Source organism: Papio anubis, chromosome 6, assembly GCF_008728515.1.
Source record: "Papio anubis isolate 15944 chromosome 6, Panubis1.0, whole genome shotgun sequence".
NCBI lineage: Eukaryota > Metazoa > Chordata > Mammalia > Primates > Cercopithecidae > Papio > Papio anubis.
The window spans coordinates 20701852-20716666 of NC_044981.1; the positions used below are offsets into that span (position 1 = coordinate 20701852).

Here is a 14815-nt window from a genome sequence, read left to right on the forward strand (position 1 = left end):
TATTAACCAGAGGTCTCCATGCTTGCTGTTTCATCTTGTTGCCTCCTCTCTTACCGTGTATCCTCTCAGGGAGGTGAGGATAATTGAGAAAGGGCTAAAAACAGCTCTCCCGAGTTTGAGAAGGTTTTCAGTTGTCAATGCTTACATAATTTAGACAGGACTCCAAAGCATTGTGAAAGCTCATTATGCGCCTCAGTCTGCTTTCTTATCTTTTCTTGTAGTTGTCTCCATAGTGGGACGTACATATCCTTAGGCTAGATTTGGAGTTGGGTGAGAAGAAAATATTAGAAACTTCATTTTTATCTCATTCTTTTTTATTTCCCATTCTTTTTCATTTATATTTTGTATATGTTATATAATATACACAACCAATTTTTCTACAGTGAAATATGTATATAATTTTTAAGCAAATATACATAAATTTGGCGGTATGCACAAAAGTTTTTAATTTTTTAAAACAAAAGTTTTAAGTTTTCACAGTGTGCAGTTTAAAAATTTTGTAGAGCTTTGTCTTATAGGATTTGTTGTATAGGCATGGCAGCTTTTGCTTACCCTGAATACTAAGACATTTTAACATTTACATAAGATTACTATCCACCAATTGGAGTGTTTTTTTCACCCCTCTGAGTAAATCAGGCTTAATAGAGTACATATGAAGAGCATAAAGTCAAGGGCAATTCTCACTGTTTCTTTGCCAGGATTTTAAACTGAAGTTAAACATGTCAAAATGACTAAAGATTTAGAAATGATTGTATAGAAGTGTTCTCAGTTTGTTACTTAACCTACAAGTTAATGTGGAGCTTTATAACTGTTTTAATCAGCTTTCTGTTGGGAGCTCCAATAGTCAAAAAATCTTGTGAATTCTGCCTACTACTAATCAATTAATGAAATGATAGTAATGATCTCTGGTTTTCTTCATTTTTATATGCTTTGACTGTGATGTTTGAAACCATTCTGAGCTTTTGATTTGGGATTCCACAGAATTTTCTTTTGGGTCACAGAGGGGGTTTATTATTTCTAGAACTCTGAAATTATGAGATTCTTGTGGTTCAAAATCACAAAAACCAAAGTGAAATCATGGTAGAAAGCTTGATGGTGGGGAATATCAGCTATGGAAATTAACAGTAATTATCGGTTTTGTACTTTTTTTCCGGGATATATTATCTTTTAAGGCTTCATTTAATATTTTTCTTTAGCAGCTCAGAACACTAAAAAAAACCTAAGCTACTGGAAAAATTTGGTAACCCAGTGTTTTGAGTGGTCACAATGTGGAAAAAATGAGCATTGTCATGTAGTAAAGTTAAAAGACAGTTGGGGCCGGGCGCGGTGACTCACGCCTTTAATCCCAGCACTTTGGGAGGCTGAGGCAGGTAGATCAGGGGGTCAGGAGATCGAGACCATCCTGGCTAACATGGTGAAACCCCGTCTCTACTAAAAATACAAAAAATTAGCCAGGCATGGTGGCGGGCGCCTGTAGTCCCAGCTACTCAGGAGGCTGAGGCAGGAGAATGGCTTGAACCCGGGAGGCGGAGCTTGCAGTGAGCCGAGACCGCGCCACTGCCCTCCAGCCTGGCGACAGAGCGAGACTCCATCTCAAAAAAAAAAAAAAAAAAAAAAAAAAAAAAAAGAAAGAAAGAAAGAAAAAAAGACAGTTGGGGAGTTGGGGCTTGCACATGAGTAAGGGACAGGAGCTCAGCTCTGTCTGTGGTGGGTGGTCCTTCACAGTCTAAGAAGGCCTCTCACTTTTCTTCCATCTTTGTTTCCTTTTCAAATATTTAATGTGTAGAAATATTTATTGCATTTTCTGCTTGGTCAGAAATACTAACCATTATTCAAACTTGTAACCATTTCTGGTAATTTGCCCAGTTGAAATAAGATAATTCTTTTTATTCAATTCCAGGTCTCTGAAATCCTTCTGAGACCAAACTTACAGAACTGCCAGTTGTCTGAACTTTTTGTGTGCATTTTATCAAGAGGAAGAAGAATAGTTACTTTCTCCCTTCCCCCAAAACAGGACAAATGACAGAAGTATATTTCCAGATAGATATGTTTCTTTCAGGGGCAAATGTCCTATATTTAGTTCTTTTTAGTTAATGCACTTTATGTTAGCCAGTGCCTAGCACTGCACACTGTAGCTGCCTTACTTTCTCGCCTATGGACCACAGAAATACTTTTGCCTTTCCTTGTCATGTCTTACCGACTTAATAAGAATGACTGAAGTAATACTAAAAGCTTTCATAAGACCTGGTTAAACTTGACCTTGAGATTGCTTAACCCAGAAAAGTTCTTAGTTTAATTAACAAGTAACTGATAGGAGTCATGCTTGGCATGGGTCTTCTTGAAAACTTGCCAGCTACTTTTTTTTTTTTTTTTTTTTTTAAAGACAAGATCTTTCTGTGTCACCCAAGCTGGAGTGCAGTGACGTGATCATGGTTCACTGCAGCCTCGATCTCCCAGGCTCAAGGGATCCTCCCACTTCAGCCTCCCGAGGAGCTGGGACCACTGGCGCAGACTAAGACACCCAGCTAACTTCATGTGTGTGTGTGTGTGTATCTATATAAATACAGATATAGATAGATGGTTGGTATAGAAGTGTTCTCAGTTTGTTACTTAATCTCCAAGTTTATGTGGAGTTTTATAACTATCTTTATAAATAAACAAACAAACAAACATTTTTTGTAGAGACAGGATTTCACTATGTTGCCCAGGCTGGATCTCAAACTCCTGGGCTCAAGCAATCCTACTGCCTCGACCTCCCAAAGTGCTGAGATTGCAGGCGTGAGCCACTGTGCCTGGCCCCTGCCAGCTACTTTTATTAGAGTCAGTGTTTTACTCTGGATCTAGGGAGACCCCCTTTGGTTCCACACAAGGAGAAGAATGGGAATCTCTACCTGTGCGTGAGGATGTCATTTTTTTGAGTTGCATGGAGAAGGTTCTACTCCCACAGCTTGCATATTGTGCATGTCTGTATTAATCTTGTTATGAGGCATCAACTCAGCACAGGTAACAGTAGTTGCATTAATGCCAGGGCTAAAGGAGTCCCCCCCCATTTTTCTCACCAAATAGCCCATGAAAGTAATGAGACATAGCATGACCCCATGTATACCATAAACACCAGAATGAAGGCCTTCGTCACTGCTTTCCACCTCAGTGAAAAAGTAGGAAATGTTTTTAAGTCCCTGCTATAGTTTGAATATTTGATTCTCCAAACTTCATGTTGAAATTCGGTTCCTAATGTTGGAGGAGGGGCCGAATGGAGGTGTTTGGGTCATGGTCAATAGCTCCCTACAGTCCTCACAGTAATGAGTGGGTTCTTGCTGTCTTGGTTCTGGAGAGAGCTAGTGGTTAAAAAGAGCCTGGTACCCCCAAATCTCTCTTGCCATGTGATCCCTGCACACACTGGCTCCCCTTCCCGTTCCACCATGAGTGGAAGCAGCTTGAGGTTCTCACTGGATGCAGATTCTGGTGCCCTGGGCCTTGTCCAGCCTGTAGAACTATGAACCACATAAACCTCTTTTTTTTATAAATTACCCACCTTCAGCTATTCGTTTATAGTGACACAGACTGACTGAGACAGTCCCTATTTAATGCAGTGCTGCTGCTTTTCCAGCCAGCAATTCTGGAAGATGTAGGTCTAGCATACGTATTTTAAGACTGTGTTTTTCTGGGAAAAAAAATCAAGTTGTCTATGGCCTTATGAACTGGATTTTCTCATGCTTCTAAACAAACTTTGGCACTGATGGGAGTATCCAGAATTATTTCCTAAAAAATATCTAGGGCTTTTGGCCCAGAGCCACTGATAATTTATTATTTGTTGGATGTCTCCCATATTTAGCCTCTCTTTTTGTTACACTCAGGGGAAGGTCTCACCATCGAAACCATTCTGTAGATTCTGTAGGACTGCTTAGGTTAGAGATCCATCTAGATGCTTTGGATGGACATCATTTTCTTATATCATTTTATCTTTTAGGAAAATACACATCATTTTCTCCAGATATCAAGTTATAACAGGAAGAAGTGATATTTATACGTTACTAGAGAGCTTCTGCTTGTTCATGTCTGGTAATTCATTTGCACCACCTAGTTTCTTCATATCTGTTCCTGCTATTTCCATCATTCTTTTGTTTTATTCCTTTTTTTCTCTGGCCAGGCAGATATACTCAGGATTGTCAGCCATTCTGCAGAATGTTGAAGGCAGCCATTCTGGTTTCCACTGATTTTTTTTTTAATTGTAGTAAAATATACATAATATAAAATTTAACATTTTATCAATTTGTACCATTTAATCATTATTTAAGCATATAGTTCAGTATCAGTAAGTATATTCACATTGTTATGTGATCATTACCATAATTCATCTGCAGAGTTTTTTCATTATCCAAACTAAAACTCTATACCCATGAAACAGTAACTCCCCATTCCTCCTTTCTTCCAATCCCTGATAACTACGATTCTACTTTGTCTCTCTGAATTTGGCCGTTCTAGGTTCCTTTATATCAGTGGACTTTATATTTCACTGATATTTAAAAAATAGATTTGTAAAAGCCACTGCCGCATTTCTTGAATGCATGGTTTAAGTTACCAGTTAAATTTGCATTTATTCTCTTAGCTGTTGTTCCAAAGGCATTCCACATTGGTCTGCTAGGCATAGGAGAGGAAAACATGGGGAGACCCCAGAAATATGGGCCCTCATCCTTTTAATAAAGGCTGATTTTAAGAAGTCATCTAAAAACCAAATCAACTTTCCCACCATATTTTTATATTGCTCAGTGGCAGTTACCAAATAGAATTTCGTGTTACCTAGGCACTCCTTAGGTTCCAGGACTCCAGAGATTTTAGGGTTAGACTGTGAACTTTTGAAGAAATCAGGTAGCTAAAAGCATCTGAAAATATTTAGTGAAGGAAATGAAATCCATCCTTTAGAAAAAAATTAGAAGTTAATCTAACAGTTAGCAAAAACAATTTCCTTTGATTGTGTAAAGCTAGAATACAGACTTCTGTTTTGAATTTCTTTTTATCTCTGTCCATGGATTTATGCTTGGATTAGAAACAAACAACAAAAAAATACTGTTTGTATTTTTAATAGTTTTTAAAAAGTATTTTAACATAAAAATTATTTAAAATTTGACCAGGTATTACTAAAATTAATTCTTTGTAAGCTGTGTTAAATTGGAAGGTAGTATCATAGAATAAGAATCACAATGTATAATTATATAGTATTTGAAGCAAAGCTGAGTAAATCTTTTTTTGCAAGTAGCCTATGACCCTGCTTGCTGCTCATTTCTTTCCAGCTTTCCCCAGTTAGGACTTGATGCAAACAGTATGTGTTGAAGAATGTTTTGTATGACATGTTCGGTAGTCATTTTTCATCATGTTCACTTGTAATGAATTTCAGCATTTTCCATGTTTACTCACGAAGATTAAAAAAAAAAATCCTATATGTTGCTTTACCACATACTTGACTACTGAGATGATAATCTGACCTTTAGGAGCATTACTGGTCATTATATAGAATGATATTTCCTTTTACTAGAGTTCATTCAAAATGAAAAAAATCATTAGAGAGACGCAAAAGGAAGAAAATTGGCTGTTCTTCTCTAGGGCTAGATGTACTGGAAACTACAAGATGTTGTGCAAAAACTGGTGTGAAGATCCTGTGAAACATGACTGAAATAAACTGATTTTTTAAAACAAACTTTATTGAGATGAGCAAACCATTAGTATTTCTAGGTAAAATGGTTTGAAATTTAAAAAATGCCTAGAGCATCATTGTTGGAAAATAATGGCTTCTTAAAAAGTTTTGATTTCTGCTTTTGGTGAGATGTTTGAAATGTCAAGGAATTGTATCTCCTACTAGTTAAGATTTTATCTATTTTTGAAAGATGATGTGATAATTTAGATCAAAAGAGAAGGCCACATTTTTGGGGGGAAATATGCGTTGTATAATCTAAGCAAAAACTTAGTTGAGAAAAAAATCGTTGGTGGACTTGATTTTTTCAGGACTCTGGTTCTTGATTATTTTGAGGCACAGACCATTTTAATAATCTGATAAAAGCGATATACATCCTGTCTACCAAAAGGAAACACATTCATAGAAAGTTTTCATATAGTTTCAGTTGGATTTCTGGAAGGCCACTCATAGATGCAAAATTAGAAAATCTTTCTGTAGGGACTGTCATGAAATGACATAGGTAAATTTTGTCATTAATAATGGTTAGTTTCTGCCAAACAAGTTTCAAGCGAGTGAGCTACTTTTCTACAAGACTCGGGCCCCATTCTGCTACACAAAGATGCCTACTAATCATTGCTATCTGTTGGTATGGTTTTCTGATGAGAGTGTCCTGGGCTTTGTCTTTTTGACTGAAGTAATTGATTGCCCCTGGATTTGAGGTTTGAGTTACATGTGTCTCATTCTTTATGCACAAGTACTTTAAAGTAACTATAGACATTGTAACAGGAGATAATTTATATGCTTTATATCAGTGAGGCACCTTGTTTTGTAATCAAATCCTTTTAATTATATTCCTACCAATGGTGGGTTTTAGTCGGTTTTGTGATGTTCCAATGTATTCACCTTGACTTTGTCTTAGGGTAAGGTTTCCTGTGCATTGCATTGTGTCTGTCTGTAACATAGTGACTAGTCAATGAATTTTGGTTGAATGAACGTTCAAAATACCCACCAAACAAAATTTTAGACAACCTTTTGAGTTTAGAATAATCTTTGACTTACAGAAAAGTCGCAAAGATAGAGAATTCCTACATACCCCCTACCTAGTTTCTCACTGTTAATAAATAACATCCTACATTATTATGTTACATTTCTCACAACCAAGAAATTAACATCAGTACATTCCTATTAACTCAATGCACATTTTTTTTCAGATTTTACTAGTTTTCCCCTAAAGTCCTTTTTCTGTTCCAGGATGTCCTGTCTTCTCATGTCTTCTTAGTCTTCCCTAGTCTGTGACAGTTTCTCAGATTATCTTCGTTTTTGATCCTTGGCAGTTTTGGGCTGGTCAGCTGTTTTGTAGAATGTCCCTCAGTTTGGGTTTCTTTGATGATTTTCTCATGTTGAGAGTTATGGACTTTTGGGGGAAGGCCACAGTGGTGAAGTGCCATTCTCATCACAGCATATCAGGGATACTTGCTAAACAACTTTATTTTTAGTATTTCAGTACCACGATGGAGAGATGGGAAGAGTAAGGAGGTAAAATTGAAAGCAGTCAGTCTTGTCGTGGTAAAAAATTGTGGTAAAGATAAGGTGAGGGAACTGAATCTAAAATAATCATTTGTATTTATCTGGGGGAATTCAGTCCTTGGTGTTCCTGTCAGTGACTCACTTTGGGTGTTTAAGAGTTGGTAGAATTTATTCTGTTTAAATGATACAAATCAGACCAATGAAAAGGTCAGTGGTTTATAGATACACATCAAGGCAGAATTTACCATGATAAGTTTTAAAAAGTCTCTTGTATAACCATTTTTTTAAAGTCAGAAAATTCTTAATTGTATTTTTCCTCTTTTCCTCTGTTTCTATATATTTTTCTTTACCTGTGTTCTTTTGCATTAGGATTTATGTTTTTCCAAGTCCAGTTAAGGATATTGAGCAATAGTTCAAAACATTTGTCACCTGAGTGGTTTATCCCTTAATAAATGGCGAAGTGGTTTTGCAGACAGGTGATACACACTTTAATGTATTACAGAGACAGACTTGTTAGTTATTGATTAGTGATGAATAAATTACTGCCATTCTAATCATAAGAAAATTTCTTTTGGGGATAATTTATCAGATTCATGTGCTTCTTAAGCAGTGTAGCATTATCATCTTTTTTAGTTACAAGAATGAACTTGTCTGCCTCTGCCCTTGGTAAATGTACGGCAGAGGCAGACAGGTTTCTAGGTTTGTATTTTGATCTTTACTTTTATTAAGCAGATGAGAAGTATACTCGCTTAAAAATTACTTCAAACTGCCTTTCCTGTTGAGTAGGTTTTGAACTACCTGCTTGACAGATGGTGTTAGAAGTAATTACCGAAATCATGTGTTTACCTGCTCATGGACATGTGTTCACCAGATGCACCCTGTTTACCCAGGGCTGCCGATTTCTTAAAGAAATATGCACCTTCTGGATAGAGTTGCATAACTTAGGAGAATAAAAGCTCGTCAAGCCGGAGCTCTCAATCGCTGTATGGCAGAATCAGCTGTAGTGAGAAGACCATTTACATTTCTTAATGAGTGGTCAATTTAGCTCACAGCACCACGTACAGCATTATTTACCTTTCTTCTTTTGATTTACTTAGTACTTTAATTTTACCTGTCTACTGAGTTATTTAACAGATAGCCTCCCAAATTGTTGACTAAATTGTAGCAGTAGTGACTAATCAATCTTTTAAGATGATAGTGTTTTGGTTTATTATGTTGTTGATTATTTTTGAAAACATGTTGTTCAGAACACATATTAAAAATGTACCTATCCCTTCCCATTTCTAAATTCTGATTGTGAAGGTCCGGCTTTTGGATTAGGCATTTTTTTTTTTTTTTTAAACAACTCATGAGTAGTTCTTATGTTTGTGAAGATGAAGAATAATTACTTTAGTATTTTACTTACTAACCATCAAAACTGAATTTATTTTTTCCACCTTGTTTCTATTTTATTCTGTTTTTTAAAAAGTTAAACTGATTAGCCAGGCATGGTGGCACATGCCTGTAATCCCAGCTACTCAGGAGGCTGAGGCAGGAGAATCGCTTGAACCTGGGAGCCGGAGGTTGCGGTGAGCCAAGATCGTGCCATTGCACTCCAGCCTGGGCAACAAGAGTGAAACTCCATCTCAAGAAAAAAAAGAAGTTAGACTAAATGATGATGACTCCCCTAACATGTGTGCCTTAAGTGTTCAATTTTGAAAAGGAGTGCATTTAACTCTCCATAAACCTACAGAAACAAGGAAAGTCATTGTTTCAGGATATTGACAGGTGCAAAACTGTAAATAATTACAGGCCTGGGCAGAAACTAGAACAGAAGTTGCACAGCAGCTGGCAGGCCTGACCTGTGACAGGTCTGACCTGAGTTAAGTAGCCTAAATTTCATGGCAAGCTCAGATTTGTTTTATAGTATGAAATTCACCTTCTGCTACAGAAAGATTCTACTGATTGAGGCTAGATATTTGCCAAAAAGGGAGTAACATACAGAATATTGAGAAAGAAAACTGCCCACTGAGTCACCTCTTGTATGACTTCAGGACCAGATGGAACTGGTGTAGATGCATTTTAAAATCAATTTACATTTGGACTGAAATAAATCACTCAACACCAAATGGTATACAGTGGTTATAGCTGAGGAGGGTGGTCTGGAGGTTTTTGAATTTTTTTTTTTACACTTTTTATGTAATCTGTTTCTAAAACATTTTAATTTTTAGACTTATGAGCATATCTGACTTTTGTGAAGAGGAAAGCAGTTTTAATTTAATATCTTGGAAATACCGGAATTATATTTTTCAAGGTTTTTGTAGAGAATAATACAAATTTTTGATGAGATTTTATCACCTTCAGGTTCTATTAAACAGTTCTCCACCTTAGGACACCAGATTTGTTCCTGGTTCATAAAGAAGCCGGCTAGCAGCTTCCATGTTGTGACCCTGGAAAGCTGCAGTTTAGAAAGGACAGGGTTCTGATGAGTTATGGGCTCAATCTCACCTATACATGAAATTTTGTTCTTTTTTTTTTTTTTTTTTTTGGCTTGCCCAATGTCCTAAAAATTTGCCAATTTCACATTTTAAAAAATCAATGTTTCTAGCTTTCTTGGAAAAACCGATGAATGGCAATGCTGGGCCTGCACTGCACTATTGCTGGAACCAAGCAGCAGCTCTTCACTTTTAGACTCTGTGATTTGCTCCAGTCCTTATCATTCCCTGTTGTACTTTCATGTCTGTTACCTTCCTGTAGATACATGAGTTAATGAGCCCTCGAGGAGAGGATATGTGCCTCAGAAGTGGAGACATGCAGGAAAAAGACAGCTTTCAGGAGGACACTTGTGGAGCCTTCATACAGTTAGGCTTGTTGTGCCCAAGTCCTCTGCCCCCTCCCACTGCCTCTAAGGTTTTCCCCTTTTTTTCGACATAATGCCTCAATTTTCTCCTTCACCGTTAGGAAAATTATACCTACCAGAACTTTGAGTCATGTTCCTCCAGCCACCCTTGGTAAATATCCTATGTACCTGGTGTGTAGGCGTTTTGTGAATGTTTACTAGACCTTTAATCTACCCATTTGTATGTGTAGCTTAATCATCTAGTTTTTCTTCTTGTTTTTAGTAGAAATCAGCTTTCTTGAAGGATAAGAGATTGATTAGAAAAGGAATGGAGACATTTTTAAAGCTCTGGGCAGATTGAGAGGGCAGATCCTGCTGTGATGCCTTAGTGGGAGAGGCTGACAGCAATGGGATCCTTTCTAGCATGGACAGGAAGAAGTGGAAAGATGCCAGGGATTAAATTTTCTCAGAAAAGGAGAAGAAATGATCCTCTTCTTCCTTCTGTTCTTCCCTACTCCTGTGCTATTTGGTGTTTCAACTCTTAGCACTCAGTGAAACAGGAAAGGTTCCCTTGTCCCCCTCGCAGGGTGTGTGATGTGTGTGTGGCTCGCTTCTTCAGTGTCCCACTGCTCTAACCTCTAGGGGAGCATACAGATGGGCGGGTCGTGGGGCTCTGACCCCACCCATGGCAGTGTCTAGGGGTGGGCACTTACAGCTCCTGAAGCCCCAGTGGGCATGTGTTACAGGGTGCTCTTTTAGTTTTTCCCTCTATGGGCTTGTGTTAACCAGCTGAATTAGACCCTCTCCCTTGTCACAAGGACAGAGGGCTTTCTGTGTCCCCGGTTCTTGCCTTGGTGTACCGGAAGAATCAGATCACACTTGGGCTTGGGGAATGAGTTCAAGGTTTAATTGAGTGGAAGTAGCTTTCAGCAGATGGGGCAGCCAGAAGGGAGATGGTTTTCCTGTGGATTCGGGCCTTCCAACTGCTCAGGCCAAACTCCTTGTTGTTCCGCCAGTTGATGGCCGGCTGGTCTGCTGGTGTCTGTCCCGTGCTCCTCTCGACGTCCTCTCGACATCCAGCCACTTGTGTGTTCTTTGCTGATGTGTTCCTCATGATGTCCAGCCACTTGTGTGTCTACCTGCTAGGGTCTCGGCGGTTTTTATAGGCACACAATGGGGTGTGGTGGGCCAGGGTGGTCTTGGGAAATGTAACATTTGGGTGTGAAGGCAGAAGTGCCTGTCCTCACCTAGGTCCGTGGGGGTGGAGCCCTAGCCAGGGGCCATGCCCTTCTCTACCCAGCACTTCCTTGCCCCGCTGCACTCCCGTATCACCAGGGTCTGTGGCAGAAATAAGATTTCTCTTTGCTTCTAATTGGATATAGAGAGAAGTGAAGAACTGAGTTTCATTTGTCTAAGAATCTCACAACTTACTGTAATATGGTTTCCATTAGAATATGTGTTGCAAATATAGTAAAAGTTAAAAACAAAACCTCCATTGTAAGTTGACTTTTGACCCATAGCTTCCTCATAGCTTGGGTTGTTCTGGGCTTTGTTAAATAAAGTTACTATAAAGCAAGTAGTGTAAACTGGGGCTTGGCAAACAGTGGCCCTCAGGACAAATGTAGCCTGTTGCCAGTTTTTATAAATAAAGTTTTATTGGAACAGAGTTGCACTAGTTAATTAAGGTACTGTTTGTGACTGCATTCACACTATTAGTGTAGAGTTGAGTAGCTATGATAGAGACTATATGGCTCACAAAATCTAAAGTATTTATTATCTGGCACTTAACATAAAAAATTTTGCTGACCTTTTGTGTAGATGGTTAATATCCAAAAAAGAAAAAGGAAAAAATAAACAACTCTTTTATGTGCTCTAAAGCATTTGCTGTTGAAAACAAAGGGAATTTGTGATTCATTTAAAAAATATATACGGCTATTTGATGATTTTGAAGACATTTTATAGTTATTGTTCCATTTGAATGAAGTTAAAATGTTATGTGTTAGAGTACAATTGAGCTATAATTTTAGTATGCCAATGACTACAGCTTTTTTCTAGGGAAGGTTATAATAGTTAACAGGAAAACATGACAATATAAATAGTAAAAACATGATATAATATTAGTAAAAATCAGTAAAAAATTTTTGTTTTGGGCTGTCACTTTTTTTGGAGGGGAGACTGTAGCAAGTGTAAAAACACGATGTTATATAATTAGTTTTACACATTATATTTTCAGGAATATTTTTAATACGCAGTTGTGTGGATATAGTCTATTTTGGTGTGAATTTAAACTTTGAAAACTGCTAAAAATTTTAGTTACTTGAGAAATCGTGAATTTTTATTTAATGATCAAATTAAACACTAATAAAATTATGTCTTTATTGTTGTTTTCAATTTTGAGAGCATTTGAAAAGTGCAGGCCTGTGTTGTGGATTTCATTCAACACAATTATTGATTGGTTCAGGTATTAAGTACTGTTTGAGGCTCTGGGATTTCAGTACTGAATAAAACAAAATACTTAATGAGCTTATATGGGTAGGGAGAGAAACAAATAAACATTCCTTGACTCAATTTTTTATCGAATTACACCAAGTGCTTTTTTAAGACCTGGGGATAGATAATAGCAGTGAAGGAAGCAAAATTTCTGCTGTCATGTAGCTTAGAGAAAGGTAACATGTAAGTCTGGTAGCAAGTGTTAGGAAGAAAATGAAAGCAAGGCATAGAGAGAGAACGGGGTGTAATTTTGTATAGCATAGTCAAGGAAGACTTCTCTGGTTAAATGATTTTAGCAGGGACCTGAATGAAATAAGGTAATGAGTAATGGGAATATTCGAGAAAAGAACATTCTAGATAGAGGAAACAGCAATAAAAACACACTGGGGGAGGAGTGTGCTTGGTATGTTCAAGAAACAGCAAGGAGAGGCAAGTGTGGCTGGAATAGAAAGTGCCAGAGGGAGAATGGTAGGAGATGAGTTTATTTTCTACTTAATGAATAGCTTTGAATATATATCAGAGGCAAAGCCACATGAGACCAAGCTAAATTCTATATGAGGTGACGACAGTATCAAACCAGAAAACAAGAATCTATGGAAAAAGTCCCTAGACCAGAAGTGAGGAAATAATAGTTCATTTGCTCATTGTTTCTCAAATTAAATCTCACTTCTGTGAATCTCTTTGTGATTTACTCTTTCAAAATGGAATTCTAGATGGTATAGTCCAGTACCCTGAGGCCTGTGTAAATTGTTGAATTTATGGTGTGCCAATACCGTTATAGGGTGGTCATCTGGTTAATTTGCAACAAAGAATATGAGGTTTGGAATAAATGGGTCAGAAAGCCTGACTAAAATGAGAATAACAATTCACATTCAATTAAAAATGTGAGTAGCCTGCAATAATTTCTTATTGTACTTGGGTAAAGGGGAGAATAGAAGTAGGATGATAATTAATAGTTGTAAATTTAAAAGTCAGCGTTTTTCCAAGTGTTAATTTTTCCTGGAAGTGTTGTACAAAATGATCAAGTTCCTGTAATTGCAGAAACACTGATCATGGTATTTATAATTGCAAGGCATGCTAGGTAGCTGACCTCAGGTGTACGCTAATTAATGTAGGATTTGTGTAATATGCTTTAGCAAAAATAGATATTTAAAAATAACTGAATTTTGTTTTCATTTTACAAATGACAATATTTATGGTGTTTTAATTTTTTTAATATTACTAAGCACAATTTTCACTACGATTTTTTCCATTTTAAAGCAAGTATCAATAAATGAAATTTTGTTTCTGGCATAATAAGATTATTAAGCTTGTTCACAAAATATTTTATAAAGAACAGCATCAATCACAACTATTATTTAGCTACAGTTTGTGGAACAGTACAGGCTTTTGACACTCAGCAGTTAGTAATAATTATTTAAATACCATGTAAAGACAAGACAAATGAAACGTATACCATTCAGACATTCAGAGATCTCACCAGGAAGGACCCCCATGTATAAACAACTGGGCTTAAGAAGCTCTTTTGCAAAGAGTTGGTGGAATTCAGAACACATTTTTACTCAGGAGAACTATATAAGGGTATTCACTTCACGGGCAAAAGCAAAATGTATCAGCAATCTGTATACATTTCATGGATTTTAGAGGAGTCTAGTACTAGTTTTTAGCAGATCTAATTTTATAGAAAAGCTTATAGCTTTCCTTGGTGTATATATTTCACTAGCACAGCTCTTCTCGAGTCTGTTTAGGATTACTCTTCTGTTTGCTGCCTGTGTCAGTTGTCCTGTGTGGTGGGTCTGGTAGTGTGTGTTCACAGCAGGGTTGCTTTATGAGTTAGGTCCACCAGTGAGGCAGTTATTGACATTACATTCACTCTTCCAAGGACAGCAGCAGACTGTCTTCCATGGGTGCCTGTGCTCATGATTTTCAGCCACAGAAAGCCAAAGTGATGATGATGACCGTCCTTGACCACGCATTTGGTCCACACTTCACAGGACAGTAGGAGAGGTGGGGAAGGCCAGGCACAGCAGACTGGGACAGGCAGGTCCTCTCTATTGAAAATCCTATGGTGCTACCTGTGAAGATTCCTTTGCCTTAATTCTGCCACTGTATCCAGAGATACCCATGCCTCTCACTAGCCTTGCCTGGTGTGGGGAGGCAAACCTGTTTGGGGCTGGACCTTCGCTGTAGGGTTGTGTGGTGGGTGGAAATAGAAGAAGGGGAAGTAAAAATCTCTCAGTCTAACTTCTTTTACTTTACTTTAGGCTTCCCCCCAACCTTTTGGTGAATTTAAAAGTAGTGATCAGATG

General features: G+C 37.6%; 1 protein-coding gene and 1 long non-coding RNA gene across 4 annotated transcripts in view; both read left to right on the top strand.

Annotated features, from left to right (window-relative positions):
- The window catches only part of CDKAL1 (CDK5 regulatory subunit associated protein 1 like 1), a 701952-nt gene that overhangs the window by 159119 nt on the left and 528018 nt on the right, over nt 1–14815 (top strand). The gene's annotated exons all lie outside the window — the stretch shown is intronic.
- Nucleotides 414–8703, top strand: LOC116275437. Its single transcript, XR_004184524.1, has 3 exons — nt 414–1124; nt 3971–4062; nt 4151–8703. It is a non-coding gene; the product is annotated as an uncharacterized LOC116275437 (long non-coding RNA).